This window comes from Pituophis catenifer, unplaced genomic scaffold (assembly GCF_029215685.1).
Source record: "Pituophis catenifer annectens isolate HBS135680 unplaced genomic scaffold, rPitCat1.0.hap2 SCAF_1, whole genome shotgun sequence".
NCBI lineage: Eukaryota > Metazoa > Chordata > Lepidosauria > Squamata > Colubridae > Pituophis > Pituophis catenifer.
In genome coordinates, this window is record NW_027256881.1 from 109785862 (window position 1) to 109806997 (window position 21136).

The window sequence follows — 21136 nt, forward strand, 5'->3', positions numbered from 1 at the left end:
TCTTGGATTCGAACTTGGGCTGCCTGCATGTTATGCAGTTGTATTAACCTCTTAGCCACAAGTTCTCCACCCTTCATCAGAGGGAGATGAGCCTTGTGGCTCAGAAGTTAATACAACTGCCTTAAATGCAGGCAGCCCAAGTTTGAATCCAAGTAAGGGTATGGCTAGCTGATGAGAGCTAAATAGCTTGAATTAGATCTATACTAGCCTCCCTTTATTCCTTTATCAGCGAAATATAAATTTGATATCTATCTATCTATCTATCTATCTATCTATCTATCTATCTATCTATATCCAGAGGTGGGTTTCAGCAGGTTCTGACCAGTTCTGGAGAACCAGTAGCGGAAATTTTGAGTAGTTCAGAGAACCAGTAGTAAAAATTCTGACTGGCCCCGCCCCCATCTATTCTCTGCCTCCCAAGTCCCACCTGATCGGGAGGAAATGGGGATTTTACAGTATCCTTCCCATGGTGTGAGGTGGGGACTGGAGTTTTTACAGTATCCTTCCCCTGCCATGCCCATCAAGCCACGCCCATCAAGTCATGCCATGCCCACCAAGCCATACCAACAAAACTGGTAGTAAAAAATTTGAAACCCACCACTGTATATATCTATATATCTGTAGCTGTAGCTGTAGCTGTAGCTGTATCTATCTATATCTATCTATCTATCTATCCATCCATCCATCCATCCATCTATCATCTGTCTGTCTGTCTGTCTGTCTGTCTGTCTGTCTGTCTATCTATCTATCTATCTATCTATCTATCTTCTATCGTGGCAGGTCACAAGAAGGAAAGCAATTAGTAACTGTTGAACAGAAAGATAGGAAGGAAAAGCAGCAGAAATATATGTGAGCTGTCTGCATGCTAAATCACTTTACGAGAACCAAGGGACTACTACTCATATGTAAGAGACTGGATTAAGTTTTATCGTCCCATTTATTTATATCCTCTTCTTTCAGAATTATACATTCAGAATGGGTTCCAAACATCATCTTATATGTCCTGAGAATTCAGTTCAATAACAAATCAGTTACAGAGTCCTGAAGTACATTTCAGCCAATGGTGCAGCATTATTCAATATCTAACAACTCATTACCTTAGAACAACCAATAACTCTATAATTACAACATTAAATAGAAAGTCACAATTCCTCTATTAAGATTCTGGTGAAGAAAAGTATTCCTCTGCAACAAGCTGTTTTTCAGAAAACTAGGAAAAGAAAAAAGACCCAATTGTTTAAGCTCATTTGATAGTTAGTGATCTTTTCACCTGGAACACCTAATTCTATGGGGGGGAAATGCAAAAGATAGTTTTGCTGCAACTTGCATTAGTGTTTCCAAGTGAATTTAAATGAGTTGAATGTTAGCTTGTCATGCAAGATAGTGGGGGCATCAGGATATTATTACGGCCGAAAATATTATAGAGTCTCTTAGGTCATATAGCCATGTAGCAGGTAAAACTCTCTACTCTTTGAACAACTGATAATTGGCAAAGCTTGGTTAGCTAATTCTTTGAATGAAATCCATATGGAATTATGAGATATGGGAATATATGATGGCTTTGAAGGAATACATTACTAAAGGAGACAATTTTCTGCAAGCAGCATTTTTCCCATGCAAGAGCACCTATTATTATTTTCTAATTTGAGTGGCCTTTTGAACAGATGGTGTTCAGCCAAAGATGGATCATAGAAGGGATTCCTTGTCCTAATTCTTGATCTCAGTCTGTTGGCACTATGCCATTTCAGCATACATCAAGTTCAAGGGAGTTTGTAACACAGGCTTCATATATGAAAGCTGCACTGATTTTAACTCTTAACTTTATCAAGAGTAGAAATTTGTACAATCTCCGGCTTTACAGTTATTTTCAGAAATCTACATACATACATACATACCAGGGATGAAATCTAAAATTTTTCCCTACTGGTTCTGTGGGCGTGGCTTGGTGGGGGTTGTCCTGTGACTGAGTGAGCATGGCCAACTCGATGTCACTCACAGCCATGCCCACTCAGTCACAAGACCCCCTTCCACCAAGCCACGCCCACAGAACCCGGTAGGAAAACTTTTTAAATTTATTTCTCCTGTGGCTCCACCCACCTGCCCCATTCCCTGGACTCCTACTGCTCACCTTTCTCCCGCAGCTGGCTGTCAGGGAAGGCAAGCACCCAAAAGGTACCAGAGTCGCTCACTCTCCTTCTTGAATGAGCCGCTCTGGTCCACGCGCCGGCTGCGCAAGCGCACAGTTTATTTAATTCAGCAGCAGGTTGGATGTGCGCTTGTGCAGCTGGCACATGGACCAGAATGGCTCATTCAAGAAGGAGAGTGAGCGACTCTGGTACCTTTTGGGAGCTTGCCTTCCAGCCGTGGGAGAAAGATGAGGAGTAGGAGTCTGGGAATGGTGCATTCCCTGAGTCCAGGGAATGGGGCAGGTGGGCGGGTGGGCAGAGCTTCCAGCTGCCATTGCTACGGGTTCTCCGAACCACCAGCCATCATCGCTACCTACTCGCCCCAGCTGGTCTGAACTGGGAACATTTCATACATGCATACAGTTGTGAATTGTATTGGCCGAGTCAACGAAATATGCGAAATATAGCCATAAATGGCTCTGTGATCTGGAATTACTCACTACTAAATAGAACCAACTTTGCAATCACAGAAATCCAATACTTAGTTCTTTGGCTCACATACAAGCAAGAGAAGCTGGACGATAATAAGAGTTGAAGCACTTCCCAACAGGATAGAGTTAATAGCAGTATAAACCCAAGAATTACAACATTTATGGAGGAATCTTGAGAATCTAAAATCTTAGAGAACTGAATGTTTTAGACATTTCAAACTTGAAAACAGATGAAGAACAGTGGTATCATTCTTTCGAAATATATTTCATAGTTTTAAAGAATGAGCACCATGAAAATTGGAAAACCAGTTGCAAGCACCAACATCTTTAAATCCAGGCATTAAAACACTCAAGGAAAATCAAGCTTGCACATTACATCAAGAATCAGAAAGAGTCAGGTAACACCATATAGGGTTACTCTCTTCCTATAACAGTATATCAAAGTTCGGTGTTCAGTATTTCCTTATGTAACTAGCAATCAAGTTTAGAAAACTTGTTTGGATATCCACTTTTCAAATTATTCCCTTACTTACTCCAGACCGATATGGGTCCCACTAACTAAGAAAGATTTGCCCAGTCTAATATTCTAGATGGGAAGAAGAGAAGGCAGGCCTGAAAAATATAGAATAGAATAGAATAGAATAGAATAGAATAGAATAGAATAGAATAGAATAGGCTGGAATGGAATGGAATGGAATGGAATGGAATAGAATAGAATAGAATAGAATAGAATAGAATAGAATAGAATAGAATAGAATAGAATAGAATAGAATAGAATAGAATTCTTTTTTGGCCAAGTGTGATTGGACACACAAAGAATTTGTCTTGGTGTATATGCTCTCAGTGTGCATAAAAGAAAAGATACATTTGTCAAGAATCATAAGATACAACATTTAATGATAATCATAGGGTACAAATAAGCAATCAAATCATATTAGGAAACAATCAACATAAATCGTAAGGGTACAAGCAACAAGGTTACAGTCATACATAAGCATATATTATAGTCATTACATCACATAAATTTCACAGACATCTCCCAGACTATCCTACATTGTCCGAGTCCTTCTCGAATGAAACCAAGAACGAATGATAAAAGGAAAAAAGTTCTGCCTTGCTTTCTTAAAATATACATCAGCCCAAACTTACTGTGTACTGCTATTTTTTTAGATAGCATCTTCCAGCCAATTAATCTAAGGCTGGATGTCCCTTTTTGTGAAAAGATGACAACTTCAAAAAAGGTGACTTTAGACAAATACCAGTGTTTGTGTGCTGTGGAGCATTAACTATGTGAGCGATATCACACATATCAGCAGATTCTAAGAACAATGTAAAAAGTAACAATTTCACAGAGGTTGCAAAAATAGTTTTATATGATGGATTTACAATCCAACAATGTAGTTAATAGTTTGAATGAAGCATGACAGATTTTTACAAGTGTAAGAGACATATAACACATGAAGGGGTCTGATAAACTGAGAACTGAGAGAATTGTGTATACTATTGCCTCGAGGGTGGATTTATTTTCAGTATCTCACTCGAATCTATTATGTATTCCACATGAACAATGTATAAAGTAGATCAATTGGCTCTTTCTGAAAGCTTTTTTATTTCTTTTCAAGTAGATATATCTGCCAGATCCACAGGTATAAAATCTTGGCTCACATATCATAATGGGAAAATTCATCAAAATAGAGTATTTCAGAACTACAATTCATCAAGTACAAGTCAAGTGATGGAGAAAGCACAAGCACCATCATACTTTTTATTTTCTGAGTTACCATGAATATTTTTTAAAAATCACTCTATCTCAAAGGAGTGGGAGGAAAAGCCATGCCTTGTGAGAAAAAGGCAAGACTTTTTACTCTCAGCTACTTCGTGGGATTTTTAACTGGTTTTATATTTACAGGGTATAGACATCAAATGTAATCTTTATGCTTACAGTAAAACCATAGAAAGAGTGCAGAGAAGAACAACAAGATGACTAAGGGGATGGAAGCTAAGACATGTGAAGAATGGTTGCAAGAATTGGGTTTGTCTAGTCTAATGAAAAGAAGGACTGGGGTGACATGATAGCAGTGTTCCGATATTTGAGCAGCTGCCACAAAGAAAAGAGGATCAGCCTATTTTCTGAAGCACCAGAAGGCAAGACAAGAAACAATGGATGGAAACTAAGCAAGGAGAGAAGCAACCTGGAACTAAGGAGAAATTTCTTAGTGAGGAGAATTAAGCAGTGGAACAGAAGTTAAAGGTGCTTCATCACTGGAGCTTTTAAGAAGAGATTGGATAGTCACCTGTCTGGAGTGATATAGAGCTTCATGCTTGAGCAGGGTGTTGGATTAGAAGACCTACAAAGTCCCTTCCAATTCTGTTATCCTGTTATTTTATTTTAAATTAAAACTGCCCCAGGGCATGACCAGTGCCCAGTCCACTGAAAGCACAAGCACTAAAACTGAACAATGTAAAATTATACAAAACAAAAAGTCAAAAAGAACCACAAAAGTAAGTCCAAGAATGTATAATCTGAGCCACACAATAATAGAAATTATTCCAAACTCCAGAGAAATGGGTAACCAATAACTAACTAATTTTAAACTAGAGATTGACATGTATACATGTCATTTCATTGTTATTAGTCTGTAGGGATTTTTTTCCATGGCTACATTTAAAAAAAAAAAATACCCATGATTTATTTTTTTCAGGACTTAACTAAAGACACATAACTGCCCAAATTATATATTGATTTTAACACTTATTCAGGTTTAAATACTTTTATCTGTAATGGAGGACAGGGCAGCACCCTCATTTGTGTGCTTGAAATGTGTGTGAGAAAATAAGCTCTTGGTGAACATATTAGGATCGTAGTAACAATCTAGATCGGGGTAGGGAACTATGGCCCTTTTACGATCTGTGAACGTCAATTCCCAGAATTCCTGAGTCAGCCATGAATGGAATTTTGGGAATTGAAGTTCAGAGATCATAAAAGAGGCATAGTTCCCCATCCCTGATCTAGAGCAGGGATGGGCAACTGTGGCCCTTTTACAACCTGTGGACTTCAACTCCCAGAATTCCTGAGCCAGCTTGGCTGTCTCAAGAATTCTGGGAGTTGAAGTCCACAGGTTGTAAAAAGGCCATAGTTGCCCACCCCTGATCTAGAGCATCAAAAGACATGATTCGGAATTAAAAGGATGCAGGTTCTTGGCAAGGACAGTGAGGCAGGCAACAGTTAAGCAATGAAGTGGATTCTAAGCACATCTCACTTCAGGTTAGTTCTGCATGTTGTAATAATAAATGAACAACCCTAATAAGGCAAAAATGTCAGGTACAATAATGAAGCCATAGTAGCAGAGAACACTGAATAATATATAATGTTCAGTCTTTCAAAACTGTACTTTTCATTCACATAAATTGAGAGGAGAAATCTAGCTGCCAGACTGTTATTTTTATTTACTTATTTTCATGTTTGGGGTCAAACATAAATACATACAAGGCAAGCCTCCTCTAATTATCTCTTTTGTCTGAGCAATCATTGCTGGTAATATAGATTGTTGGGATTTACAGTTCCAGACCACTCTCTTGGGTCATTCAGGTGTATCCAGCACAACACTACTTCCTCTGGATTTTACAACCTACTGAACCGAGTCCATGCAATCTTCACTGAAAGCTGAAAGAAGGTAAGGATGTGAATAAAGTTTGAAAAATGTGTTTGGGGAGTTGTGTATTTCACTGCTGTTACATTTGCAACATTTAAAATCTATGCTGTGGAGATGGGGAGAACAAGTTCAGTAAGCGCTTGGCCAGTGATCACTCAATAGAACTTTTCAGTTATTTAAAATTTCTCAGTTTATCTGACATTTCATCATGGCTAAACACAATTAAAGTATGACCCTCTTCATATTAATATAGCTGGTTCTCTCTTAACTAAATGTTCTGCATCCTAAGAATATGATGATAAAGACAGAGTGACTCCTACCCTCAAAACAACTCTATAGAGCACTGCACACCAGAACAACAACAATTTTTCCCAAATGCCATCACTTTGCTAAACAAATAATTTCCTCAACACTGTCAAACTATTCACTAAGTCTGCAATACTATTAATCTTCTCATCGTTCCTATCACCCATCTCCTCCCACTTATGACTGTATGACTGTACCCTTGTTGCTGGTATCCTTATGATTTATATTGACTGTTTCCTAATATGATTTGATTGCTTATTTGTTCCCTATGACTATCATTAAGTGTTGTACCTTATGATTCTTGACAAATGTATCTTTTCTTTTATGTACACTGAGAGCATATGCACCAAGACAAATTCCTTGTGTGTCCAATCACACTTGGCCAATAAAGAATTCTATTCTATTCTATCCTATTCTATTTGCCTGCCTTCCTTCCTTCCTTCCTTCCTTCCTTCCTTCCTTCCTTCCTTCCTTCCTTCCTTCCTTCCTTCCTTCCCTTCTTCCTTCTTCCCTCCCTCCCTCCCTGCTCCTTTCCTTCCTTCCTCCCTTCCATTTTTCTAATGGGAATCATTTCTGTATTTAAAAGCGGAGAATTTGGAAAAGGTCTAATTATATCCTATGTTTGCATTTGATGACATAGTATCAACACTTATAAGTGACAAGCAATTTACAGTAGAAGCATTGCCACTTCTAAATGTCACTTTAAAATCACTTCTTCCAGAACATAAGGGAGGCAGAACAAAGGACAAGTTTCACGAAGTACTAGCATTTCATTGAAAGCAGTTTTCAAAAAGTTTTTTCAAATTTCTAGATTCAAGTACAAGGTTCCAAATACTTTTGTGTAGTGAATATTTAACATTTAGAAACATTAGCCCTTGGGTTATATTTCATTGTCAGGCAAGAGTTAAAACATGGAAAGAGCTTTTCTTTTTCCAACTCTCAAAGTTTTCAAAAAGACAATTATTCAAATGTGCAATCTTACTGATATGTTATATTGTGTTACAAATCCAGAGACATAGATACCAAGAAAGAAAGGAAAATACATTATTTGAAGTAATAAGTGAAAATTTATTAGCAGAAGCATTCTATTCTCATTAGTGCAGTGGTGGGTTGCCCCCGGTTTGCACTGGTTCACAAGAACCATAGTAAAACCAGCGGGAGGCCCCACCCACTGCCCCGGATGTCATTATCGGTAACCTGCGCATGCACAGAAGCAAGGTGCATGTGCAAGCAAAGCAACTGCACGCATGTGATCCCGTTCCGAACCGGTAGTAAGGGTAAGTAGAACCCACCCCTGCATTAGTGACATACTTTGATTCTGGCAAAATAATAGTCTAATGCAACGTTGGTAAAATGGCACCTTACTGAATACTTTCTTATATCAATCTCTGTATCCATGATCATGGTGTTTGTGATGATGATGGTGATGGTGATGATTATTCCATTTTAATACCTATTAATCAGTTGCAATTGTCACCTGATGACTGTGGCACTTTATGAAAACACTGATGTATGAATTAATGAAATTTCAGAACAATTGATTGTTACCTCCGATCAGGGGTGAAATGCTCCAAATCTGCTACCAGTTTGCTTCACTACCAGTTTGCTGCACATGCATGTACGGTATGTGCCAAATGTGTAGTTTGTGTGCATGCGCACCACAGGCAGTACAGCGCAGCACTGAAAAAGGAGGATTAAGAAGCCTTTTCTAAGGTAAGTAGAACAGCGAGGGGGAGACAGCTATCGCGCGGCACAGCTGTTCGTCGGAAATATCAGTTTGTCCAAACTGGTAGCTTTTATTACTACTGGTTTGGGCGAACCGGTCCGAACCGGTAGCATTTCATCCCTGCCTCCGATACATGGCTTAGAAAATTAAGGAAGAAGATTTCCCCTAGCTTTCTGACTCAGAGCAGACCCTTTATACCCTCTCATCCCATGCCACATAAAGAATCAGAGTCAGCTGTGGTATAGTGGGAAGGAGAAGATTCACTAAATTTGAACTGTTTTGAACTATGTTCCTTTCTTAAATTAGTGTCCCTAAAGTTTTCAGACATCCATTCTTTCCTCTCCAACTTCTCACTCCTCAGAATATCCCATCCGACAGGTCATATTTGATGTTTAGAGGATCTATAAAGGGGAAGAAGGCTGAGTAAATATACTTCCCTCAGCCCTGTTCTGCATGTCTAAATCTAAATTACATTAATTAATGTTCTTCATTTGTCAGAATTCATACATTCAGATTCACATTGCACATTGGTTGAATTGAGATTTAGTTATGCTTAAGTTAGGTTCATTGAAATAATGGAATAAATTAATCATAAAAAGGTCCAGGCTTTTTGTAATTTAATATTTGAAAGAACGAATCCATCACTGAACAGTTTATCAGTGGATCAGTTTAGAACTCAAAATGCTTGTGAAAAGGATTAAATGTCACTGTGACCCTCCCAGTAGAATTTCAATCAAATTATTAGCTTCCCAATACTTGTAACTTAAATAAAAATTCAACATCTCACAAAGTATAGATTTATAATTTTTTATACTTTCTGTACATCATTTCAAACAATAAACAAGAGTGTAAAATATTGAAGCAATGGTACTGAATATGAGACCACAAGTAAAAAAATAATTCTGTGCATAGATACCCAGAATTAGTTAAGTGCTCTCAGGTAAGTAGAATTTTGCTCTTAAAAAGCTAAGTTTAAATATATATATATATTTTTCCGAAAAGCAGATGGTACAAGGAATAATTACTGTTCCAAAATCCATCCCTCTATTTAGAGGCAACATAGTGGAAAATTATATTCAACTTCTTACCTTTGCAAGTGACTTTAACCTCACAAAGTATTTTCAAATGCAAAGGTAAGCCTAAACTACTTCGAATTTGAAAGTCTTGCTGGGAATTCAGTCTTGAGAACAAAATGCACTATGTATAATCTTTTCAAGATTAGGGTAACCTAATGGATGATATTGTGTGACATCTTTCAGCAACTCAACAATCGCCTTATGAAAAATACATTACAATAATCTATGCAGATTGAGCAATAAACGATTGCTGAGCCTGTGACAGTGAGTGTGATCTCATCATGAAACAGAATTAAGTGAAGTTTGTCAATGTACACCTTTTCTCTCTTTCTCCACCTGGAATCTTTCCAAAATGGGTGAGTCTTAGCTTGCAGAATTGTCCATTAATGGCCATGGTTCCTAAGAATTCTGAGAATTTACATTCACATCACTGAGGATGCCCAGGCTGGAGAAGGGTGCAGTAGATTTTTAGAAACAGCAGCCAATGTTTCAATTTGACTCTTTATCTTGAAGGCATATTGTTGAAATAGATTTTAATGCCATTGCGTTGTTCCATTTCCAAACCATTTTCAGCAAATTTATTCATGGCCAATCTACTTTAATAACCTTTTTTCACAACAAACATTTTGGGTTTTTTATTCATCTTCATCTTCCGGATATTAACCTGTTCAAATAACTTTCAGATCACATGGGTACTATTAATATTTCTAAAACAGATACATTTGTGCATCTTGGATGAGAAATATATATTATAAACTGTCAGAATAATCTTCATAGTCAGCCTGGTTTCATGGTTAGTTTTGTAATGTCTCTATATGTTATTTTACAGCCCCAAAACAATGCATAAAAATAATCTGCTGTAATCTTGTAAAGAGACTGCTTTACAAAGAGACTGCTTTCTCAGATTTCTTTACAAAACAAGGTCTTAAAAGTAGCAGGAGTCTGAAAACGTCACCAAAATGATAACATTTAATATATTCATGCTGTATATATGTATTACTGTGGCTTTTCCCTACATAGAGTTCTAGATCCATTTTTTTGGCTTACTGAGATTTTTATTTATTTTTATCAAATTTAATTTAATTTAATTTAATATTTAAATTTATATACCTCCCTTCTCCCGAAGGACTCAGGGCAGTGAACAGCCAGAAGTAAAAAACATCAAATACAAAATATAAAAACAATTTAAAAATGAATTAAACAATTTGGCCCGACAGTTAAAATCCCCCATTAAAATCCAAATAAAAATTCACAATTGGAGAGATTAGGCCAGCCCGACTTGAAATGCAAACAGATTTTAATTTTACAAAATTGGTTGCTTTATATACACATTTTATTATCAATTGGAACTCTGTAAAGCATTTTTTATTTTTAATTTGGACATGAAAAGCCGTGTACCCGCTATTTATACAATTAAAGAATTCACTCATATCCTAGTACTAGAGAGAGAGAAAATTCCAGAATGTGCTAGATCTAAAAATAAATTCCTCTCATAGACATTTCATCTGATATTTACCCAGTTGATCAAACCACTTAGTCTAGAAAATCCTAGGGATGCTATACCAAGTAAACAAATCTCTTATTGATAAACCTCATCACATATTTGGCATGTTGTGTTCCACAATGACAGATGGCAGCTATTGGTCCTGGCTGAATTTTGCAAAAACCAAAGATCAAATTCAGCTGAAGCTGGAGTTGGGGTAAATTACAAATGCAATGAAATGCTAGCATAAAATTCTACTTTGCAGAGCAAAACAGAAACATGCATATTTCCTTTGTTCCAGAAGCAATCTGTTACACACACACACACACACACACACACACACACAGAGAGAGAGAGAGAGAGAGAGAGAAAGAGAGAGAGAGAGAGAGAGAGAGAGAGAGGGAGAGAGAGAGAGAGAGAGAGAGAGAGAGAGAGAACTAATACCAGTAAATCAGTCTAGACAAGTGTTTCTTAAACTTGGCATCATTAAGAAGTGTGGAATTTAATTCCCAGAATTCCCCAGTCAACTGATCTAAGACCTTTGTAACAAGGAAGGGGTACAGAAGCAATCTGTACACATACATACAAAGCATACTAATATCAGTAAATCAGTCTAGACAAGTGTTTCTTAAATTTGGCATTGTTAAGATGCGTGACCTTCAACTCCCAGAATTCATCAGTCAGCTGGTCTAAGACTTCTGTAGCAAGCAAGGAAAAAGAGGCACTACACAATATAGAAAAATGATTCCTTTGGACTAAGTTTTTTTTTTTTCTTTTCTACCAGAAACTCATTATGCCGAAAAAGTAATATGACCCTTACTTTAAATACAATTCATTTTTAATAAATTTAAAATTCATTTAAAATACAAATTTCAGCAGTAAACCAGGTTCTAATTAACATTTTCCCCAGCCCAGACCAATAGATTAAAAAGAAAAGTGATAAAATAAAATCTAAAAAAAAAAAGAATGAAAGAAAAATGCAATAAAAATAGCAAAAGAATATTTGCTCAAATATGAAAACAATCTTTTTCACATAGACAAGATTTTCATGGGAAAATAATTTTCTTCTTTCTCCTCTCCTCTTAATGATCTTTGTGTCTTCTGAGGGGAGAGTCAGAAGAATCTCTTCAACATTTTGCTAACATTTATCTATTCAATCAAGATATGGGATGTAAATGGTTAATACTTCTAGCCCTGGCACTAGGATCTCAAACAATCAGATGATGGAATAGAAGGAGTGGGATAAACATTTGAATGTAAGCCCAGGGCTGGAAATTGGAGCAGGATTCTGAACAATCTGAAGTAATGGATGGAAACTTATCAAAGAGTGATCCAAACCAAACTAGAAGGAGAAATTTCCTGATAGTGAGGACAAGCAATGGAATGGCTTGTCTTCAAAAATTGTTGGTGCTCCCTAACTTGGGGTTTTAAGAAGCAATCTGGAAGGGTATAGAGCAGCGGTTCTCAACCTGGGGGTCGCGACCCCTTTGGGGGTCGAACGGCCATTTCACAGGGGTCGCCAAAGCCCTCTCTCGCCCCCCCCCACGCCTTCACTCACCCTCACTCTCTGCTCTGTTGGATCGCCGGCCGTTCGTTTACCCCGCCCACTCCCAATCTATTGCTGCCTCCTGAATCCCAGCTGATGGCTAGAGGAAAAAAAACTGTTTAAATTCTTGCCGCGGGGCTTCAAAGGGCCACCATATAACCAGTGGTGGGATTCTGCCGGTTCCGCCCCGCCCCTTGCCCCGCCCCTCCGCACCACTATTTATTGCCAATAAATAGTGGTGGGCGAGGGGCGGGCGAGCCAGCAATTTAACAAATAGTTCGGTGTTTTTTTGTAATTTTATTGGCCCGTGGAGCTTCAGCATAGGCTAATTAGCCCTTGATTAGATCGGCTCCCGACTCTCAGCTGATTTGCTGTCAGCTGTTTTGTTCAGGGCTTTGCTGCTTGCTGGAGCAGATTTCCCCCCCCTAGCTATGCTGAAAAACGAAACTGAAAGTAATGCAGGCTGTTGGCTTTGCTGTTGCTGCAACGTGGCAAAATGAGGCAGAGAGAGATTTCTTTGTCTTTTTCCTCACCAAAAAAGGTAGGTGCAAAACTGCAAACAATGGGAAATTTAGGGCAAAAGAGGAGAGTTCAAGATTTTAAAACACAAAAGAAAAAAAGCTCTATTTAACTAGGGAATTGTAATAATTGAGATACTATTAATTGTATATTGTGTTGAAAGCAGAAATGGTTAAATTGTGGTTTGGAGGAATATATGGGGGAAATTATTTGGTTTATTATTATTGGTAAATATAATTAATTGATTTGTAAGAAATTGGATTGCATGGAAATAATTGGAATATTCATGTTCATATGGATTAATATACAAAAGAGATAGTTATATAACTAATTGATTTATATTAAAATGTTGAATTTATATTAATCAACTGTAATACTACATAATTAACCAATGTGAGGATGGATATAAAAATCGATGACAATGGGAAGGGGTATAATATAGAATAGAAGGGAAAAATTGAATTTGATTAAGATTAGAGATGAGGATGAAGGGTAATATTGGTTTTTTTAAAAAATAGATGAGGAATAAATATGGCAAAAAGGAAATATAGAAATTGTAAATTTAATTGAAATGACTAAACACTGTTTAAATTTGTGAACCGGCCAAAAACTCTGATCAAAGAAAATACATTGTATGTTTGTATGTGTGTTTCTAATTATTGTTATTTATTCATATTTGTTCTCTTTTATTCTTTAAAGTTTAACAATTCATTCTTTATCTTAATATCTTTATATTTGTTTGGGGTTGGCTTTCTTCCCTTTCATCTTCTTTATTGTACAGCAATCTTTCTCCTCAAACCTACCACCTCTCTCTTTTCTTTCCTTACTTTCTCTTTCTCCCCCTCTTCTTCTCCTCCCTACTTCCTCTTCCTTTCTCCTTCTCCTCCTCTGTTCCTCCCTCTCTTACCCTCACTCCTACTCTAATTTCCCTTCCCCTCCTTCATCCCTCTCTATTGCTGTATCCTTTTATGCATATGGACTACTCAGAGGGCTAAAAAGTTATTTCTGAGTGGTCCTCACACTTTTGACCAGATCTCGAATTTACGAATTTTTTGCCCTATCTTATCACCATGGTGAAAAGAAGCAGTTGTGAAATGAGTGACATGATTGTTAAGAAAGCTGCACGGGCATAAATGTGAGGATGGTCATAAGTGTGAGGATTAGTCAAAAGTGCGAGGACCTGTCAGAAATGACTTTTATCAGCCCTCTGAGTAGTCCCTATACACATAGCCATAGCCACCTGGTCACATGACCAGCTAGCCACGCCCACCCAGTCACATGACCTCCAAGCCACACCCACAAAATAAGCCACTCCCACAAAATAAGCCACTCCCACAGAACCGGTAGTAAAAAAAAATTTAGAACCCACCCCTGGTTGGGGGTCACCACAACATGAGGAACTGTATTAAAGGGTCGCGGCATTAGGAAGGTTGAGAACCACTGGTATAGAGGAATGTTGGCGGACCTTTTCGGCACCAAGTGCAGGAATGGGAGCATGCATGCGTGCATTCTTGCCAGAAACCGGAAGAGCAGCCACCTGGTGCACATGTGTGCACCGGGAAGATGATCTTCTGGTTTCCAGCATGCACATGTGGACCGGCCACCTGGTCTTCCAGTTTCTGGCACACATGCACGTGCGAAGACCAACTGACCGCTGTGCATGTATGCACTGGAAACTGGAAGATCATCTTCCTGGCGTGCACATGTGTACCAGGGGGCTGCTCTTCTGGTTTCAGGTGCTCCTGTGCACGTGAAGACCAGCTGGCCAGTGCTCTGGAACCCAGAAGAGCAACGGGGGATGGCTCATGTGCCTGGAAAGATGGCTCTGTGTGCTACTTCCGGCACGCATGCCATAGGTTTGCCATCACGGGTATAGAGATTCCTACTTCAGTATGACTTCCCAAATCCCTTCCAACTCTTGTTGTGGCCCCGCCCTCTGAGCCTATCCCATCGGAGGAAGAAAGCTCCAAGCATGAGGAAGAGGAGTCAGCCAGGCCTCCCTCTCCAGGCCCCTCCCCTCTGGCACTGTCTCAGGTGCCGGCCGAGGGAGAGGAGATTAGCAGGGAGACAGGTGTCTCGGATGAGAGTGAAGGAGAGACATCATTCCTGGATGCACGCCTCCGAATGTGTGATAAACGATTGCAGCAGCTCAGGAGGTGTGCTAGGGATTAGAACTGAGTCACTGGACCACACCCCAGAGACTATATAATAGAGGGTGGTGGCCAGTGATCCCTGTGATGAACAAAAATAAACCTTGGATAGTCACTAAAGCCTTGTCCGAAACTGCTGAGAGGAATATTTATTTTTGTTGGACTCTTGTACGCTGAGTATATTATCTTTCTGTTTCTGTGGAAATAAAGCACTTGGCAGACGGTGTGTATATCGCTGCCAAGTTGGAGATAAAGACCTGGGTGTGTGCCAAGTGCTTCCTTAACCCTCAGCTGGCTGTGTTTGTGTGTGTGTGTGGACGGGGACAGATCAACTCTATTATTCTGCTATTCTGCTCTGTTACACAGGCAGTGCTATCTATTTCCAGATTTTTGCCAAGAAAGTAAGATGAACATGTCCATTATGCGACTCTGCCATTTGACAAAAGTTTAAATTTAGTGAAAGTACTCGCTTTGCTCGTTATGACTGTTGCTATATTTCCTTCCTTGGTACTGTACCGGCATTGCTAGGTGGCAGCTGAAAAAAGGAAGCATGCAATTGGATAGGAAGCCTAAGGAACCGTTCCGTTGAAAATAAAATAATAAAATCCATATGTAATCAAGCAGCAGGAAGGTCAGCAGCATACCACTTTCTCCCCCCTTTTTTCCTGTCCACTGTTCAACCATAGCGCTATAAAGAGTGAATCACCTTTTCCTCTTTTTTGCAATCTACTGTCTAGAAACGACTTTATCATTTTTCTTTTATTATGCTGTTAGCTTTAGAAACTGGACTTCTTCGCTGTCCAGCACTTGATAGAGAATTAATCTGAAATAATAACATAATGATCCGTGGGTTTTTTGCCCAATGTTGAAGGAACACATCTTCATTTCTTAAATTTGTGAGAGTCACATGAAGTTATTTCTTAGAGCCAAACTCTTCCCTTTGCCAAGATTGTGCATGAATTTATTTATCTAAGAGAACTCTACAGAAAATTGTATTTTCTATAGAAAGAAACTAAAACATTGATCAGAGATAAATGAAAAGATACTTAAGTCCTCTGGAGCTTTTATTGCTATAAATTGCTAATTACATTCAAGGATTTCCTCTTTTGCTTAATCTGTGGTTGATACATACCAGATTGACTTCATGTAGGGATAATGATGCATTCTTGTTTGATCTGTGGATGAGCAACGTGGAGAACTACTAGAAAAGAACACTTTGTTTTACTGATTAGTACATTTTCATAATGATTTGCATAAAACAGGAACCCTAAAGAGATTCTTGGTCTAAGCTTGTATCACCTTGTAGCTCATGCTGTAAGAAAAATCTGTAAAATCATCTCTTCAGTTTCTAAGAGCTCAGGATGACCTTTAACTTTCTGTTACCTGTCATCTTGCTACTTCAGTTGAGTGCCTATTTCAGATTATTCTATTTTAGATTCAAAGGAATCAAATAAATAAATAAATAAATAAATAAATAAATAAATAAATAAATAAATAAATAACTGCAGTCTGTGTGTTTGTGTGTGTGTGTATCTATATCCAGAGGTGGTATTCAGCAGGTTCTAACCAGTTCTAGAGAACCGGTAGTGGAAATTTTGAGAAGTTCAGAGAACTGGTAAATATCACTTCTGATTGCCCCCCCCCCCACATCTATTCTCTGTCTCCCGAGTCCCAGCTCCGAATCCCAGGATGAAATGGGGATTTTGCAGTAACCTTCCCCTGGAATGGGAACGGAATGGAGATTTTACAGTATCCTTCCCCTGCCATGCCCACCAAGCCACACCCAGCAAGCCATGCCATGTCATGCCCACCAAGCCATGCCCACCAAGCGATGCCACACCCACAGAACCAGTAGTAAAAGAATTTGAAATCCACCACTCTCTATCTCTATCTCTATCTCTATCTCTATCTCTATCTCTATCTCTATCTCTATCTCTATCTCTATCTCTATCATCTCTCTCTCTCTCTCTCTCTCTCTCTCTCTCTGTGTGTGTGTGTGTGTGTGTGTCTGTGTGTGTCTGTGTGTGTATGTGTATGTGTGTCTCTGTCTCTATCTCTATCATCTATATCTATATCATCTATATCTATATCTATATCTATATCATCTATATCTATCTATAACTACATCTACATCTACATCTACATCTACATCTACATCTACATCTACATCTACATCTATATATAGGAAATATCAGGACCATAGATTAGGTTAGGAAAGTGAAGGAAATATTATGGAAGCTAACCTGTGTTGGATTTACTTAGTACTTGAAAATAGTTAGGATGTGGACTAGTCTGAAAAGTAAAAAATCATTTTGGTAAAAGGCTATGCCATAGCAAATCACTATTGCTGCCAAAGACCCTATATGACCTATGCATTTAGTTCAGATGACAGAGCTTCACCATTTCAAGGACTACTGACATACACATGTATTCCAATGACAAGGGTATGAATTGTAGCCTCATCTAATAAGGGATACTTGGTACTCTCGGAGCTTGATTGTTTTCTTGCTAGACTAACACTGATGATGTTACCTTGTTTGGGTAATGAAATGTTTTCATGAAAACAATCAAGCTCCGAGAGTACCCCAACCTCAAAGAGCACAAGGACCCCTCATTTCACCTCCGAGCTACAAATATTGTCTTTGGTGGTATCATATTAATGATAAAACCAGATTTTGAAACATATTTCACTCCCTCTGCTGGAAAAGACCAAGTATTTCAGCAAAGGGTAAATAAATGAACACATAGTGACTAAAGAATAGGCAACAAGTTTATTTTAATAATAAATAATAAATCATCATCCTACTACATGTATCATTGCTTGTTTAGATTTAGTCTAACTTTTTACGTTCAGATAACTTGCTCAGGTTTTGTTCTATTAATACTATAATTTTAAGCAAAATAAGTTAAATTAAAATGCAATAAAATTCATTAAATCTATTACATAAAATAGGGATTGAAAATATTTTATTTATTAATTTTATTTATTAACTTTTAGCCACTCAACTCTCCTATAAGGCAACTTATAAAAGAGACTATATTAAGAAGAGGAAAGTGTAATTTAATGATAATATGCTACCATCTCCAGTAAGATTGGGGAAGTGATGTTAAAAATGCTAAACTGTATTAACCATTTGAGCTCTTTTTTAGGCATGGCAATTTCCTAAGATTTTAATAACTGTTCAGTTTGCTGAACATATCCAGTTACTAAGGTTCAGAAATGTTGGTCTATTGTAAACCAACAATCCATTCTCAAGTATCATCTAATGCTTATATATGTATAGAAACTTGTTTTCATTCAGGAGTATTTTAAAGAAATGACTTAAAAAGTTCTATAGTAACAAAAATAAAATAAAATAAAATGACTACTGAATAAGCCTATTAAAATATGCAGTCATAATGTTTGAATCCTGCATATTTTTCTAAGGCTTTTCAATAATTTTTATAGGAAATGATTCAGTGGTGGGTTGCTCCCAGTTCTGTTTGGTTCTATAGAACTGGTAGTAAAATTGGCGGGAAGCTCCGCCCACCCGCCCGGACATCATAGATGACGATCTGCGCATGCGCAGAAGCGGCCATGTTGTGAACTGGTAGTAAAGCTAAGTAGAACCCACCCCTGAAGTAATCCAAATGTTCTATAATAAACATATCCAAATGTTCTACAATAAACATATTCAAAACAACAAGTGGGGTGGAATTGCCCTGACTGAATAATAGAATGAAACGTGAAAAAGATTTATTTAGCCACCCAATGGGTGTGATTGCAAACAAAAACAAATACATAACCAACATATCAATGATATATATGTGATGCAAAGATATAAGAGCAATACTTCATGTATCATTATTATAAACCACAGAAACACTTAATTTTGGATCTGTATTTCAGGATAATTTAAGCTGTTGCTAAGTGAAGGAAAATCGTTCATACTGAATGGACTTCAATGGCTCATAGTGATACTGAAACATTGTTTAGGGCAGGGGTGTCAAACTCACATTGTCACAGCAGCATCACGTGATGTATCGGAACTTTTTCCCCCTTTGCTAAAATGGATGTGGGTGTGGCCAGCATGTGATGCATCCGGCCCGCGGGCCAGGAGTTATGCAACCCTGGTTTAGGAGGTTCTCCATATACCTGAATGCTTGTAAAATGATAAATGACATACACAAAATGGCACTGATTTTGGCTGCGGCATCTGAAGTCTGCTAAACTAAGGCCTGTTGGGAAAAGGAAATTTTGTCTTATACAGACTTCCTAATTTCCTTCACTCTCCAAAAAAAAACAAGATTAAGAAAAAAATAGACTATTCTTATCTCTTCAGTATTAAACAGTCTATAGAAATTCCTCTCTTGTCACAACAGATGAGTAAATCCCTTCATTGTCATGTCACCATTTCTTAAAAGCAAATGGCTACACCATTTTTACTTGCAGTTTCTGTATCTTTTTGTATGTCAAAAAGCTCTTACCACTAAATAGAGTTTTTTAAAATGCTATTTTTTCATAGCCTCTACTTAGTCCCAGATGTCACACAATGAGGCCTTAATTGGATTGAAGTGACTATTTGACATGCAGAACTGAGCTGTGTCATCTAGACTCCCACCGGTAGAGAACACTTAGCAAGTGACGGATGGAAGATAATGCAGATTTTAATAAAAGGCCATGGGTTTTCTGAAGTTCTACTGTGTAATTACCTGAAGTAGCAGGTGAGATGGTGCATGTCAAATAAGAAAATTACATTCTCAAAGTGAAAAGCATGGCACTTTGAGGGGAAAAAATGGGAAACGATAGCCCTTACAATGCAAGTTATATTTCATATCAGCATGGCTAGCCTTTTGACATAGATGTTATCCAAAGAACTTCTTGGCGCTGTGAATGCATTATATCCCTGTATAATATATGCTCTTTTCATCCATACCTTGGGTGTCGATGGTCTAGTCTAGTCTAGTCTAGTCTAGTCTAGTCTAGTCTAGTCTAGTCTAGTCTAGTCTAGTCTGTTCTGATAAAATTCCGTGCTGATAATTTTCATACAATGATTCTTTACAAACCATAGTACATTGGCTTGTCTGCAAACAATATATTTTAATAGCTCTATTTATAACTAAAATTATTTCCATGGACTTTGCCACCAGCTGCTTGACAAAACAGGCTAAAATTTAAGTTGCCTGGATGAGTAAACCACATAGGTTTATGCCCTTTACAATTAATATTAGATTAATATTAATTAATCAATTAATTAATTAATATTCTCTGGTCTTGATATGTGACATCTAAGAAGAAAAAAATGCTCAGAAGATTATAATGTTTTTATTGGGGATTTTTCCTATTTCCTGAAAATATGTGTCATTGTGTAAACCAAAATCTAAAATAATTAAATATCAGAGAGACCTTTTAGACCACTGTTCAATACAAATGCATTTATTACACATGGAAACCAATGTTGGATTGTATTTTTTGTGTTCAGAATTACTCCTTGAATAAAAGATTCCCTGCTGACTTCAGTACCAGGAACAAGCTTGTATGCATAGCCAGGATCTCCTGGTGAAACCATTAGAGATGCAAAGCAAATGACTTATTGACTAATGTTTTAGTGAACAACTGATGAGGCTTGAGGCAAATAATCATGATCATAAAGATCTTCCACATGAATACAATATTAACACGATGTCATTAACAATATTAACGATGACAATTAGTCATCATAAGCTGGATAGACAATCTAATTAAGAAGAGAAGGGTTGGATCCCCAAAGCCATGTATAATGGGAAATATATTCCAATACTGTTCCATCAACAATTTCATAAGAAATAGAGAAAGACCATGTTAAAAGACCATGTTCAATAGAAGCTTTCATTGTTTTGTAGAAAGCCTCGTCATGGCCACCATTTTTGTGTTGTTGATCCCAGATGGTGACCTCTGTTTTTTATTGTTGGGTCAAGCATATTTTATTCAGCTTTGAATTTAAAGAAAGCAAAACAAAACTCAATAACAAAAGATAATTATGAGCAAAATGATGCTTTGGCCAAAATGATGAAATGCCCTTACAACACAAATTCAGGAAG